The 13,088-nt window shown below is 38.6% G+C and overlaps 1 protein-coding gene across 5 annotated transcripts in view; it reads left to right on the forward strand.

Moving 5' to 3' along the window:
• Positions 1 to 1,429: 1,429 nt before the first annotated feature.
• Positions 1,430 to 13,088, forward strand: part of LOC135210010 (inter-alpha-trypsin inhibitor heavy chain H3-like) — a 360,551-nt gene continuing 348,892 nt past the window's right edge. For 3 of the 5 annotated variants that reach the window (XM_064242770.1, XM_064242772.1, XM_064242773.1), the window contains exon 1: positions 1,430 to 1,733. The gene's annotated coding sequence lies outside the window, so the exon portion shown is untranslated. The remainder of the gene's footprint in view (positions 1,734 to 13,088) is intronic. The other 2 variants (XM_064242771.1, XM_064242774.1) reach the window with 2 other exon arrangements.

Below are 13,088 nucleotides of genomic sequence, written 5' to 3' on the forward strand. Positions count from 1 at the left end.
TTCAGGAGAGTTGTCAAGCGAATATTTTCTCGGAGTGAGGTTATTAGTATCATGTCCCGCCCTGCGGATGTCCTAATGTCTTAGTGCCAGCGTTTTTGGTATTTCTGACTGATCACCCACCCAAGTATTGATCAAACGCGCACCAGAATACACGGTTCTGAAATGTTTGGAATAAGAAGGAGACTCGGCCTAGCAATTGATGAGTATATGGATTAAAAGGAGGGAATAGATTATTTAGGAAGCGAGAGTATGTGTAAGATAACCGATAATTATTTATTGTGGGAATAAGGGTCCTACATGCTACTGATGAGCCTTAATTCTATGTGATTATAGGGAGTTGCTAATGTGGAAGTTTGCTGCCAAGGGGTTCATCCACGACTTTAACAGTTCATGAGCGGTTGTGGCATGTGGCAGCGATAGTTGCCTCCTCTCCAATGTAACCACCCTTTATAGAGAGAGAGAGAGACGAAGAGAGAGAGAGGAGAGAGAGGAGAGAGAGACGAGAGAGAGAGAGAGAGAGAGAGAGAGAGAGAGAGAGAGAATAAAAAAAATATTTATAAAGCTCAGAAACATCACAGATAAGCAATTCTCAGCATCGAAAGCTTTAACAGGAAACATCAATCAAAATGAACAGTGGCTTCAAGATTTTGGCATTTTCAGGAAACTGAAATGTCAGAAGATAGTAGCTACTGGCTTGTCTCACACGCATTCTGTAGCTAACATTCTGTTTTCGATGTTACTCTGGCCACTGCGTTGAAATAAGTCTTTCTTCACTTTCTCAGAAATGACACAAGTTAATTGTAAAACAATTCCTGAGCACTTTTTTCTTACTTCCTTGTGAAATAAAGATGTACGAGACTAGAGTAGTAACTATTAAATGACAATGAACTTCGAAAGAGAATTCTTGAAGATAAACACTTGGCCTACTGCATTCTTCAGTTGCTTTTCTTCCTATTCGCCTTACCTCTTTCTGGTTGTAAACTTGTCTGCAAGTTCTTAGCTTTTGCATTGTATGTTTTCACGACTAAATTATGAACACGAATCATATTCACTTCATTGTTATTTACAGTTATATATATGTATGTATATATATATATATATATATATATATATATATATATATATCAGACTGTAAGTTTTTTTTTATTTTTTTTTATTTTTTCTATTTCATGACACCTGACGGCTGAGAATTCAAAATACGGCACCGTGGGTTTGTAAATCCTCCACCAGCTTGCGCCTACTCATCTATTTTTCCTTAGTCATCTGAAATGTGGTCACTTAGGTGACAAAAATGCTTGAATCTTCATTTAAAAAAAGAGAAAAAGTAAAAAAAAAAATGTTGATAAGATCAACCAGCTGGTTGGCGAGAGAGCAACAGTTTTAAGTCAGGCCAGAAAGAAGAGCCACGAAAAGAGCGCCGCCGATGCCGGGGCCAACCGTTCAGTATAGCTCAACCCTTTGAGCTGATTGGAAGTGTGTTTGTGGTGCTCTGAACTCCGGACTTCGTATATGGTCTCTCGCTATATCGAATGTTTGTCAACAAAATACGAAACCATGTCTCTTCACTTTTGTGAATGCAACTTCGTAAAAGTGCCACAGAGCTTTATGTGAAGAAATCGTACGCAGGTAATGCAACTGGTGTGATAAATTGTTGAATTTGAGTTTATAACAGAATATCCAGTCACGTGGCCCTAGACCTAGTTACAGCTGTTGACATCTAAAACCGGCCGAAGGTATGTGTCATGAACTTTAGTTTTACTTATTTTTATCACATTTTATTTTTTTTGCAAAGGTGATACATATTGTTTTCCGTGTTTAAATAAAAATCGTACCCGGAAGGAGCGTGAGATGATGCTCGTTGATAAGATAAGAGGGAGATAAGTAGGGTCATTTTGGTTACTTTTATCTCAAATGACAATTCTGGATACTTTTAATAGCTGTAGTCAAGTGTCAGCTTTAGTTTCTCATATCATTTTGCCCAGTTTTATCCAGAGGGAATGTATTGCCTAGTTAATTCCACCATTTCCTGTGTCAGAATGCATGGTAGGCCTAGGCTAATAGTCTCTGAAGTATGTTACCAATTAGTAGGCCTAAGTCAAGATTTTGAATACCAAAGTAGCCTTATGACGACAGGATATTACCAAGAGGCGACGCCCCCTGAACACCACATCTGCTATGTATCTGTATAGACTCTATACAGCATTTACTAAGTGAAGGTAGCGATGTCAAACATTCTTTAGGCCAACCGGTAGACCTGTTGCCATACCGGTCACGTCAGTATTCATTGTTTAAAATCAAAATGATCATTAAACTCGGTGCCCCGGTTATTAATGGGATTTAAGACAGTTTTTTCATTCAAGAATTTTTCTTTTAATGCAAGTCGGTTTAGTGGCCTGTTTATTTTCAAGTGCATACTGAAAGTTTTTTTTTTTTTTTCATCTGGAACCATACTACATACGGAGCTATTCGTATCCACCAATATAGTAACTTGTTTAAATTGTCAGACTTTCATATGTTATTTAACTTGATCATGCATACTCTGACCGTACCAAGCTAAAACATAGGTCTAGCTTACCCATCCAACATAATCATACCTGCTCTAAGGTTACTCGACAGAATCCGGCTTACCTCTAAATTTAACTTACCCAAACCTAAGCATACCCAACATTATTACCCATAATTTTGCTTTCACCCCTCCCCCCAGCTCATTTATTGTATACTTCATGGATGATCATGAGCTGCCAGAACATGGCCTAGATTAACATTTGTTTGTGTTAGGCTATAAAGAGTTTAAAAAGTGTGGTCCATAGAAGGTGTTATCTCTCTCTCTCTCTCTCTCTCTCTCTCTCTCTCTCTCTCTCTCTCTCTCATTCATATCGTTTAGTTTTTGTTTAGTCTTTTCGTTGTTCCCGAATCCATTTAATGTATAACAAATAAATAACGGAGTAAAGATTTCATACATTTTGGGTTTAAGTTTATTAGGTTTTGTAAAAACAGTGTTTGAATATCTCGTAAAAACAACAGAAATGGACACTAACCAAGGTAGAGCTCTTAGATCCAAATTAGTCATTACGTCGTCGTGCACTGGTTAACAGGCTTGAACTTTTTCAGTTATTATCAAGCGTTGTAGACGATGTTGCCCAGTTGCGTTTCCACACCTCGCTTCATGATTTTCAAATATTTATGCGCTTGAATGAGAAAATTACTGTACTAGGTGTCTCCATTCGGGTAAGGCCCCCGTGTAGTACCGGATAGTTTACTGTCGCTCCCTCACTCGAGTGTTTTCTGGTCTCATTGCTACCTGCCATTGACCAGTTTCAGTAATGATCGATAGACCAGTGGTATTAGCAAAGGTGTTTACATGCTTACTTTTAGAGCGGTTTTTCTCATACAAGCCGAGAGGTTAACATATACTAAACTGTTCTCATTGAGCTTTATCATGTTCTGTGATTTACCAGAGCAAGGCTTTTGAATGAGTGGACTCCAATGCCTTGGAAAGTGCTCCTGCCTTGTCCTGTATACCGGTACTAATCGTTCATTTTGGAGCACTTATTGTATGGTTTGACATTTCATCAGCAAATTTTCTTCCATAAGGGCTCTTATATCTCAAACCAATTCCTGCTTTTCAATAATAATCCTTAGAATGAGTGCTCTTACAAAACATGATGTTATTAATAGTGATATTAGCTGTTGTAAATAACTTCAAATGGACTGCACGAAGCTGTAAATATGGAAAAAGGTGAAGCCAGTTTCAAAAGTGCTCTCATGCCAAAAACTGTTTAGGTCAAATGCCTTTAGTTATATTAAGAACTGAAGCTTCTAAAATGTAAAAGCATTACTTCGAGTTACTTTCAAAACAATTGATACTGACAATGGTGTTTTATTATTATTATTATTATTATTATTATTATTATTATTATTATTATTATTATTCATGTCTTTGGGTTATCCTTTTTACTCATTATAGTAGTTGAACAAGAAATAATCATTTACGCAGATTATAAGATGAACTAGGTGTAGGCCTATGTGTTTGTACCTTTGTTTTTGTGCATTTCAGTGTAGATATTGCCGTGGTTTTCGTTAAACCAAGAAAGAAGGAAGTCTAGTGAGGTTCGTATTGTTCAGCATTACACATCTATTTTTTCTTTCTTTAACGCCAGCCTCTGAAATATTCCGAGGGACGACTAGGAGGTGGCTCCTAGGTCGAATTGGCTAGCGTTTAAGCACGGATGAGTCTGCATCAATTGTTTAACAACTCTTAACCCGGAGACACTTAATGCCTATTGTTAAAACTGGGCACCAAGAAGACTCTGGAGAATGCCCCGTTGTTTTACAGTAACAATAACATGGAAGTCCTGATTAAACTGTTTGTATATTTTATTGTTTGTTTTGTTTTTCCGAGCTGTGAATGTAAATGGCTGTTTAGCTCGTGTTGTTGATCGTAAGTAACGCCCTCAGTATCGTCCCCCACCCGCCCCCTCCCCCTCCCCCCCTCCCCCTTTGCAAGGATGCTGTTCAGTCCACCAAGCTCCTAGTACTAAGCGTTTCTTAATTCTTCGTTAAATAATTCGGAGGATCAATCCATAAAGAAAGCACACGGAACATGTTTGTTGATTAGGATGCACTTTTACGTCATTTCCCGAGGAAGCTGTTTCTAATGCCTTGGGCGCGCAGGATTTCCTTCAAAATCCGGTCTCCAGAAATAACTTGAAATCGTGATCTGCAATGCCGTAGAATTTTTCAAATTTAAGTCGGAATGATTTATTATTCTCCTCTTTCCTTTACCCAGGATTCTCTTAAACGCTGTATTGCAAATCCTAGTCAGATCCAAACATGGGAATAAAACTTTAATCGGTCAGTAAAATTAAACCATTTTATTTTTTGGCACCTTGATAAAAAAAATATTTCGTTGCAAAAATCAGTTATTAAACATTACTAACGACATATTGTAGTATGGGACTCATGGGCTAATGTCTAGTCACAGTGTATCCGTGCCTTAAGACACCATATGTTTGTGTGTGCATTGAAATATGTTCTTTTGTGATATGTGCACCAGTTGCAATGAAGAATAGGTCATACATAAGAATATGCCACAGACCAAGGCCCTAAGTCATTTGAATGTCTTGAGCCTTCAGATTCCTGTCCTTTTTAGAAAGGATGGCACCAGAAATAGACAGGATGGCACCAGAAAGTGATAGCTCTCCTGTCTCAACAAGTCTTTTAGGGTGAGTGTGCTAGCCTCGTGCCCTTTTTAATATTGGCTGTGACCACTGGAGTTGTGTAGCTGTCAGGTGTAACTCACTTTTTAGGTCAATAAGTGGAACCTAGTTCTAATTGCTTGGCAGTCGAGAATGCTGCTATAGCAGATTCACATCAACCGTGCATTTGACGTCTAGGCCAGTCCCTTACGACGCTCCTGATTGGCTGTTGATAAGCCAATCACAGGGCTGGAAACTCTCAGTCTCTCGAGAGAGTTCACATAGGTAGGATGTGTGCTCTACCTCTCCTGAGGGATACATTTGAAAGACTTATCCCTCAGGAGAGGTGGATCATACATGGATCCTACCCATGTGACCTCTCTCTCTCTCGAGAGAGAGAGCGTTTCCAGCCCTGTGATTGGCTTATCAACAGCCAATCAGGACCGTCGTAAGTGACTGGCCTAGACATCAAATGCACGGTTGATGCGAATCTACTATAGCCACATCACACACACATACAAGCACATACACATAAAAATAAATTTAAATTGTAAGGATATAAATTTAAAGATTAAAGTTGCACAATGCTTACAAATTTAGAATATTAAAAGGAACAGCTAAAAGGACAACTTAAAAAAAAAACAAAGCATCAAATCCCCCTAACCATACAATATATACGAAGGTTAAGCATAGCTAGACCAACCTATTCAGTGGCAATGTTAACACTAGAGAGAGAGAGAGAGAGGTACAGTGCGCCGCAAAGGTTGACAGTTTAACAAGGGGTCGAGTCGTTTGATCATTAACGATTCTAAAAATTGTAATTTTATGGCTGTTTTACACATTCTAGAATGATTTTTAATATTGTAAATCTCCGGGTTTGTAATTTTACTGCCTGTCCTGTAGCTCACTCCACGATGAGAGTCTATGCCACTGAATGAGTTGGTCCAGCTCTGCTTATGTATATTTTTTTTTTTTTTTTTTTTTTTTTGGTGGGGGGTCGGAATTGATGGTTTGGTTTTAAAGTTTTCATTTTAGTTGTTCCTTTAAAAGGTTAAATTTGTAATAATTTTAAATTCATAGCCTTATAATTTATATATTTATTTTTGTACAATCTCGAAAATGTATTGAAGGCATTATGAAGCATAGGGAATAAATTAACCCTTTTTAGCAAGTTTTTATGTCCTCCTCATTGACGTACATCGGGCTGTGACCACTGCTGTTTGATACACACACGCACACACACACACTACAGCAGACTTCACTCGTAAGATGTAGTACGCGGATAAACGCTTATAACTTGCCTGTGTGCACAAAGTAATGTTTTAGAAGGGTAAAAGGTTAAGCCTCCATGATGAAAATGAGGGTTATCATATAGAAGATTATAGTCTTAGGTTAAACCAAGAAAAACATTTTTACAGCATTAGCATTTAGATTTGCGTTGAAACTTCTGTTGAGATGCACGAACAGGTGCTGCGTCACATTCTTACAATTTCGTTGCTTGGGGAAGGACCGTCTCGGCAAGCTTTAGTGCAATTGTTGCACAAAGACGACCATTCAGTTTGTTAATTAAGCGGGTTTGCCCCTGATCAAATTGTACCGAAAACACACACACACATAGGCCACTCTCTCTCTCTCTCTCTCTCTCTCTCTCTCTCTCTCTCTTTAACTATCACAGATCATAGGAATAATTTTCTCTCACTTTCATCACAGATCACAGGATTCTCTCTCTCTCTCTCTCTCTCTCTCTCTCTCTCTCTCTCTCTCTCTGTCACAGGTCTCTAATTCTCTCTCACTTTTCTTATCACAGATCACAGGACTGACTCTCTCTCTCTCTCTCTCTCTCTCTCTCTCTCTCTCTCTCTCTCTCTCTCTCAGGTCACAGGACTCTAATTCTCTCTCACCTTTCTTATCATAGATCACAAGATTCTCCTCTCTCTCTCTCTCTCTCTCTCTCTCTCTCTCTCTCTCTCTCTCTCTCTCTCTCTCTCTCTCTCTCTCTCTCTCTTTTGTCACAGTCCTCTCATCCACAAGAGAAACATCTGTAGCATTTCCCACATTTGGAAGAAATCACCGCGAAGTAGCCTATCGCTAATTGTTAATGACATCATTCAACCTCCCCGCCTTCTCCTCATCGTTAGTCCATCCACGCTTCAACGCGACGAAAGAGTTCCACCCAAACTCGGGTGGTTGTGGTACTGCTTTTCTTCGGACCTCGGTATAGTCAGTAGCCACACGTAACGGTATGCGGTCCCGAAAGACTGCGATAAGCTGCGAGGTGCAGCCTTATGTTGGATGTTCTACATACCACTTGTGTTTGGATCCTGATCACCATAAGATTAGGCAGGAAATGCCCGCTAGGTACTGTACGCACCAGGGACATGGGTACGTGAAGGGTTTACCGTCCGTATGTATGGTCGGATGGTTTAGACCAACAGGTGGGATGGATAGATTTCTAAGATGTAATCTGATATGGTTTTTTTTTATTTCTTTTCTTTTCTCCGGCCTTTCGAAAGGATGATAATGTCTTCGTTGTGAAGGAGATCATTATGGTATATAGTACATACACACACACATATCTTTAGCCAAGGCCGCAGGAATATATATAGGTATATATATAAATATATATATATATATATATATATATATATATATCGAGTGTTGATCATTATGGTTCAGTGGCTAGAAGCTCTCCTCACCAGTCACCACCCAGAAAAACCAAGTTAAGTTCCCAATGAAGCCTGACAGATTGAGGCAGAGGATAAGATAATTTGGGGTTGTGGATCCCTTGGTGGGAGAATATGTCCCTGAATTGCAGATGATCCTCCTTTCTTCAGACCATTGGCAGTCATACCATGGACATCCGTAGGACTTTGGAGGAATAAAAAATGAAAGTCTTACCCCTGCAATGCATAGTGTAACAGTCACTATATTTCAGGATCATGGGTAGGTTGACAAAATGTAGACGTATACCAGAGTTGTATAAAGGCTGCTGTGGGTGATGATGGTCAGATGGTACGGTCATGTGGAAAGAATGAATGACTGGAAGCTGGAGAAAAGACTCAGAATTCGTTAGCGTTAAGGGAAAGGAGGGCGGGAAGACTTGGAAAACTTAGGATGGATGGTGAGGAAAGTCCATAACACCCAGAAAATGCATAGCGTTTAAATATGACGATTATAGAAGAAACTCCAAAGGACATTCATCAAATAAACGAACCGCTGTGCATCTTTAGGGCATCTTTCTGTCTGTCATCAGATATGCTCCCTGTCTCTCCATGTAAATTATTATTTTGGCAGTGATCGTTGACCTGGAAGAGTGACACTCTGTCCTCTGTGATGATGGGCAACAGCTGCATTATTCTCTCTCTCTCTCTCTCTCTCTCTCTCTCTCTCTCTCTCTCTCTCTCTCTCTCTCGTTTTATTATGATCATAAATAATCTGTCTGTACGTCAGTTTTACAGATTTCTTAAAGTTTTAATCTGCCTTTTGGGGTTAGTTTCCAGTGTGTTTTCCTACCTCGTCTTGTTTATTAACGTCTGGGCTCTTAGATAAGAGTATTTTGGGATACTCGACCTGTTGGCCTTCGTCAGGGACTTCGCGTACAGCAATCGTACCACGCAGGTGTATTCATTTACGGCCAGACAGAACGGATATACTTGCGGACGTCCGCATAACGACTGCACGTACAGAACACCCTGTACTAGTGTTGTACTGTACGTAGGTGCATATATATATATATATATATATATATATATTATATATATATATATATATGCAATAGGAACGCTGACCTGTAAACTTTTCGATATCCTCGCAATTGTCGGCTACGCCCAACAACACGAGACTTTGGCTGCAACGGATAACAAGTATTTTTGACTTTTTGTTTTACAGAATTTTCGGTTAAGTCTGGAATTCGTTTGGAAAATATCGGAAAATACCTCGAATGTTCTTTAGTTTTCATTGAGTATTTTTGTTTTTTCTGCATTTGGCCATTTCATTTTAGTTGAAATACTTTGGTAGGTAGTTCATGCATTTTATAACCTACAGATTCACACACTGATATAAAATATTAGTATATATACATTGTATAAATTATAAATATACATTATTTTATATATTGTATTAATGGTGACAACCTTCTTGTATTTAAAAAAAATACAGTATCATGTAAATAATTGTGGCTTTTTTAACTCATCATATATATATATATATATATATATATATATATATATATATATATATATATATATATATATATATATATATATATATATATGCATGCGTGGGTGCTCGCACGTATGTGTGTATTTATGCTCAACACGTGTTGTGGGTCGGTTAATGTCAGAATCCTAGTTGTCATCGTGGAGGTGCAGCAGTTACTCTTGTAGCCTGATACAGAAGGAATAGGATAACTGACAAGGATGCAAGAAATTAAAACAAGAGATTATTTGGGATTACGAAGGACTGAGAAAGGAAAACGAACATGAGACTGACGTCAAAAGGTTGTCAACGGGTAGAATCTTCGAAAATCCGTCAGCTGTCATTAAAAAAAGAAGAAAAAAGGAAAACTACGGAATCTGCTCGTCATACCATAGACTTGTAGTCCCAAGTCTGTGTTATTTATCGGAAAATCGTTATGTTAAAGCGAATTAGAAACGTCATTTATTTCATTTCTGATTAGTGTTTGAACCCGCATTCTCAGATATCATGTTTATAACTGAAATTAACAGAAATTGCACGGTTTAAATCAAGTGGTTATTTCTAAATTTTGGTTCCATTATATGAATTTGAGGGAATAGGTATAACAGTCACTGAACAGGTAATTTTTTTTTTTTTTCCTCTTACATTTGATCATTTGGTTATTTATAGTTGAACGGTGCTGCTTTAGGCAAAGAGTGACGGTACTGACGTAAACGCTATATTGAATAGCCACTTCAAAGTACTCCCAGGTTTAGCAAGATTCTTGTCAGGGAAGTTCCTCGTTGGATGAGTGGTTTTCGCGTTCGGCTACCAATCCGGTGGTCCGAAGTTCGATTCTCGGCTCGGCCAACGCGGAATCAGAGGAATTTATTTCCGCTTTTAGAAATTCATTTCTCTATATAATGTGGTTCGGATCCCACAGTAAGCTGTAGGTCCCGTTGCTAGGTGACCAATTGGTTCCTAGCCACGTGAAAATATCTAATCCTTCAGGCCAGTCCTAGGAGAGCTGTTCATCAGCTCGGTGGTCTGGTTAAACTAAGATAGACTTCTTGACTTCATGTCAGGGAAAGGTTCGTGTTTTAAAGTCGTATGAACAAATAAAACGAATGTTTTGGAATGAAAGTCACAACGCCAACTCAAATGGTGTCAGTAGGACAGCCAGAAGTGTTTGTAAGTGAATGAAATGAGGCGAAAGTGACTTGAATCCAAGGGGAATAAGAGGAATGATATCATTCATCATCCCCGTGACAGTTGCCGCACTCATTTACGACCCATGCAGCCGGATGCGGAAATGCGCTTCCATTGGCCTATCACCAGTGGGAGACGTAACGGTTTTTAATTGCGCGTTAATGGATCAATTAGCCATCATGGAATGCGTATGCCCCTTTCATTAAGGGCTTTCCAAGGTCGCCAGTGGACGATGTCACAGGAGGGGAACTATTCATCCCGGCGACCAATGGCCTCCTGCCTTTCGGAGTGGAGTACGAAGTGTGACTACTGTATACGAGCGAAGGTGTGTTGATTCCTCATCGCCGATTCTGGGTGAAGTTCAGTTCAGCTTCATTAATTTTCTGTGTGTGCGTGTTGCGCTTTTGATGCAATTTCAAACTTCGAGGTATTTCTTAGAAGCCTGAGCATTCCAAGGTCGACCTTGAGCTACAGGTCCTCAAGGTTGATGTTTTGAGTCTTGTTAAATACTTGGGCTAACCTTGTTCGCTTGTAAAGGCGTTTGGTTGCCTCCAGTCACGTCGTGTACATGCGGAAATACATATCCACGTATGAATGTGCTCTTTGGTATCCAAAGTTATTTTCAGCCTCAGATTTGATTAACGCAGGAACGTTGACTCAAGGGTGCGAATTATTGTCGTTAAATAGGGGTTTGACGAAGTTGACCAATGGCGGATATGGAGAATAATCCGATATATTTAAGTCTAAAGACAGCGGAATAGATTGCCGGTGCTTATATGTGTGTGTGTCGAGAATGGATTGACTATGACAAATACGGGATAAGGATTTTGGTCACAAGTCCATTTTGCTATCCCAAGAAATGCAATTACATTTTATGTATACCATTTAGAAATTAATATATGTATATATAATATGTTTTATGTAATATATATATTTTAAATTATATATATATAATAAATGTATGTATGCATGTATAATATATATATATATATTATATATATATATATATATATATATATATATATACATATATACTCATAGAGAGAGAGAGAGAGAGAAATTAGGACGCAAAGGGGTGGAAATGATAAAAGAAGACCGCCATGCGCATCTCCCAGAGATATCTGATTATATATATTTATGAGAGAGAGAAAGAGAGAAATTAGGACGCAAACGGGTGGAAATGATAAAAGAAAACGACCATGCGCATCTTCCATAGATATCTGATATGTTCGTCTGCGTGTGGTCTCACGCCTCAGCGAGAATTTTTTTTTTTTTTTTTTTTTTTTTTTTATCTTAATTCCGCCCGAGTAATTTGTCAGTGCTAACGAGAGATGTCAGGGGCAGCGTTTAGGGGCATGGCTCAACCCTCATGCATACAACTATAAGAGAGAAGGAGTGACTGACGGGTACGGAATAGACCTAACGTTTAAATATTCAATGATTATAATTCAACGGACACCGTGTCCACTAAAAGCGAACCTCGCATGCGCCTAGGCACGAGCTCTTCTGTTTTTTTTTTTTCCCACTTTTTTTTTATTATTTATGATGGTGGAAGGGACGATAAAGGTTTCTCTCTCTCTATCTCCTCTCTCTCTCTCTCTCATACGGAAAGGAAGGTTCTATGAGCTGGGCGGGAAAGGATTTGAAACTGCAAATTGATCTATATCAGTCTTGAACGTTTTCCGCGGTCTGAAGCCATCAGGATTTGTTCGATTTCATTCGGCCGGCTTTTTGTTATCTGCATAAAAATGTCTCTTGAAGTGGAATGCATTTGGCATGTGTAAAGTGTTTTATCAAGCTGTTTTAAACGTTTAAAAAACGTAAAACGAAACATTAATTCTGACGGTTAAATGTTTTGTCACCTACACGAGTATTATATGCGCGTGCATATATATATATATATATATATATAATATATATATATATATATATATATATATATATATTATATATACTATATATGTGTGTGTAGTTACATGTGTATATATATGTATGTGTGTGTACTCGCATTCAGCATAATCGGTATATACTGCATGTGCGCGACTTTGCAGTCGAAAATATACCAGTTTTCATGAAATTCTTCCGAGATGTTCTCATGCAATACGGAATCGTGGGGTGGCATGAGAACAATCATTTATTTGGCTGCTCATTCCTTTCGGTGTCTTTACGGGCATGACTTTCTGTGAGCGTCGACGACGGTATAGTCTGTGATTTGTGTCCTATAGTCCTGTTGCGTCGGTCAGTTACGCTGTAGAGTCTGTGTAGAGAATGGATGTTTGTGCAATTAAATTGTGATCGTGCGTACAAAAACGACATGATTTAGATTTTGTTCTTACCATTTAGGCCCTGTTCAAAATAAACTCATCGAACGGCAGTGCAATGTCAGAAAGCGTGATGCATTATCATTATCATTGCATGAGCAACAACCACATATTATTGATACAGTATTATCATTATCATTGCATGAACAGCAACCTCATATCGTGATACAGTACTATTATTGTT

This window comes from Macrobrachium nipponense, chromosome 39, assembly GCF_015104395.2.
Source record: "Macrobrachium nipponense isolate FS-2020 chromosome 39, ASM1510439v2, whole genome shotgun sequence".
In the NCBI taxonomy this organism is placed as follows: Eukaryota; Metazoa; Arthropoda; class Malacostraca; order Decapoda; family Palaemonidae; genus Macrobrachium; species Macrobrachium nipponense.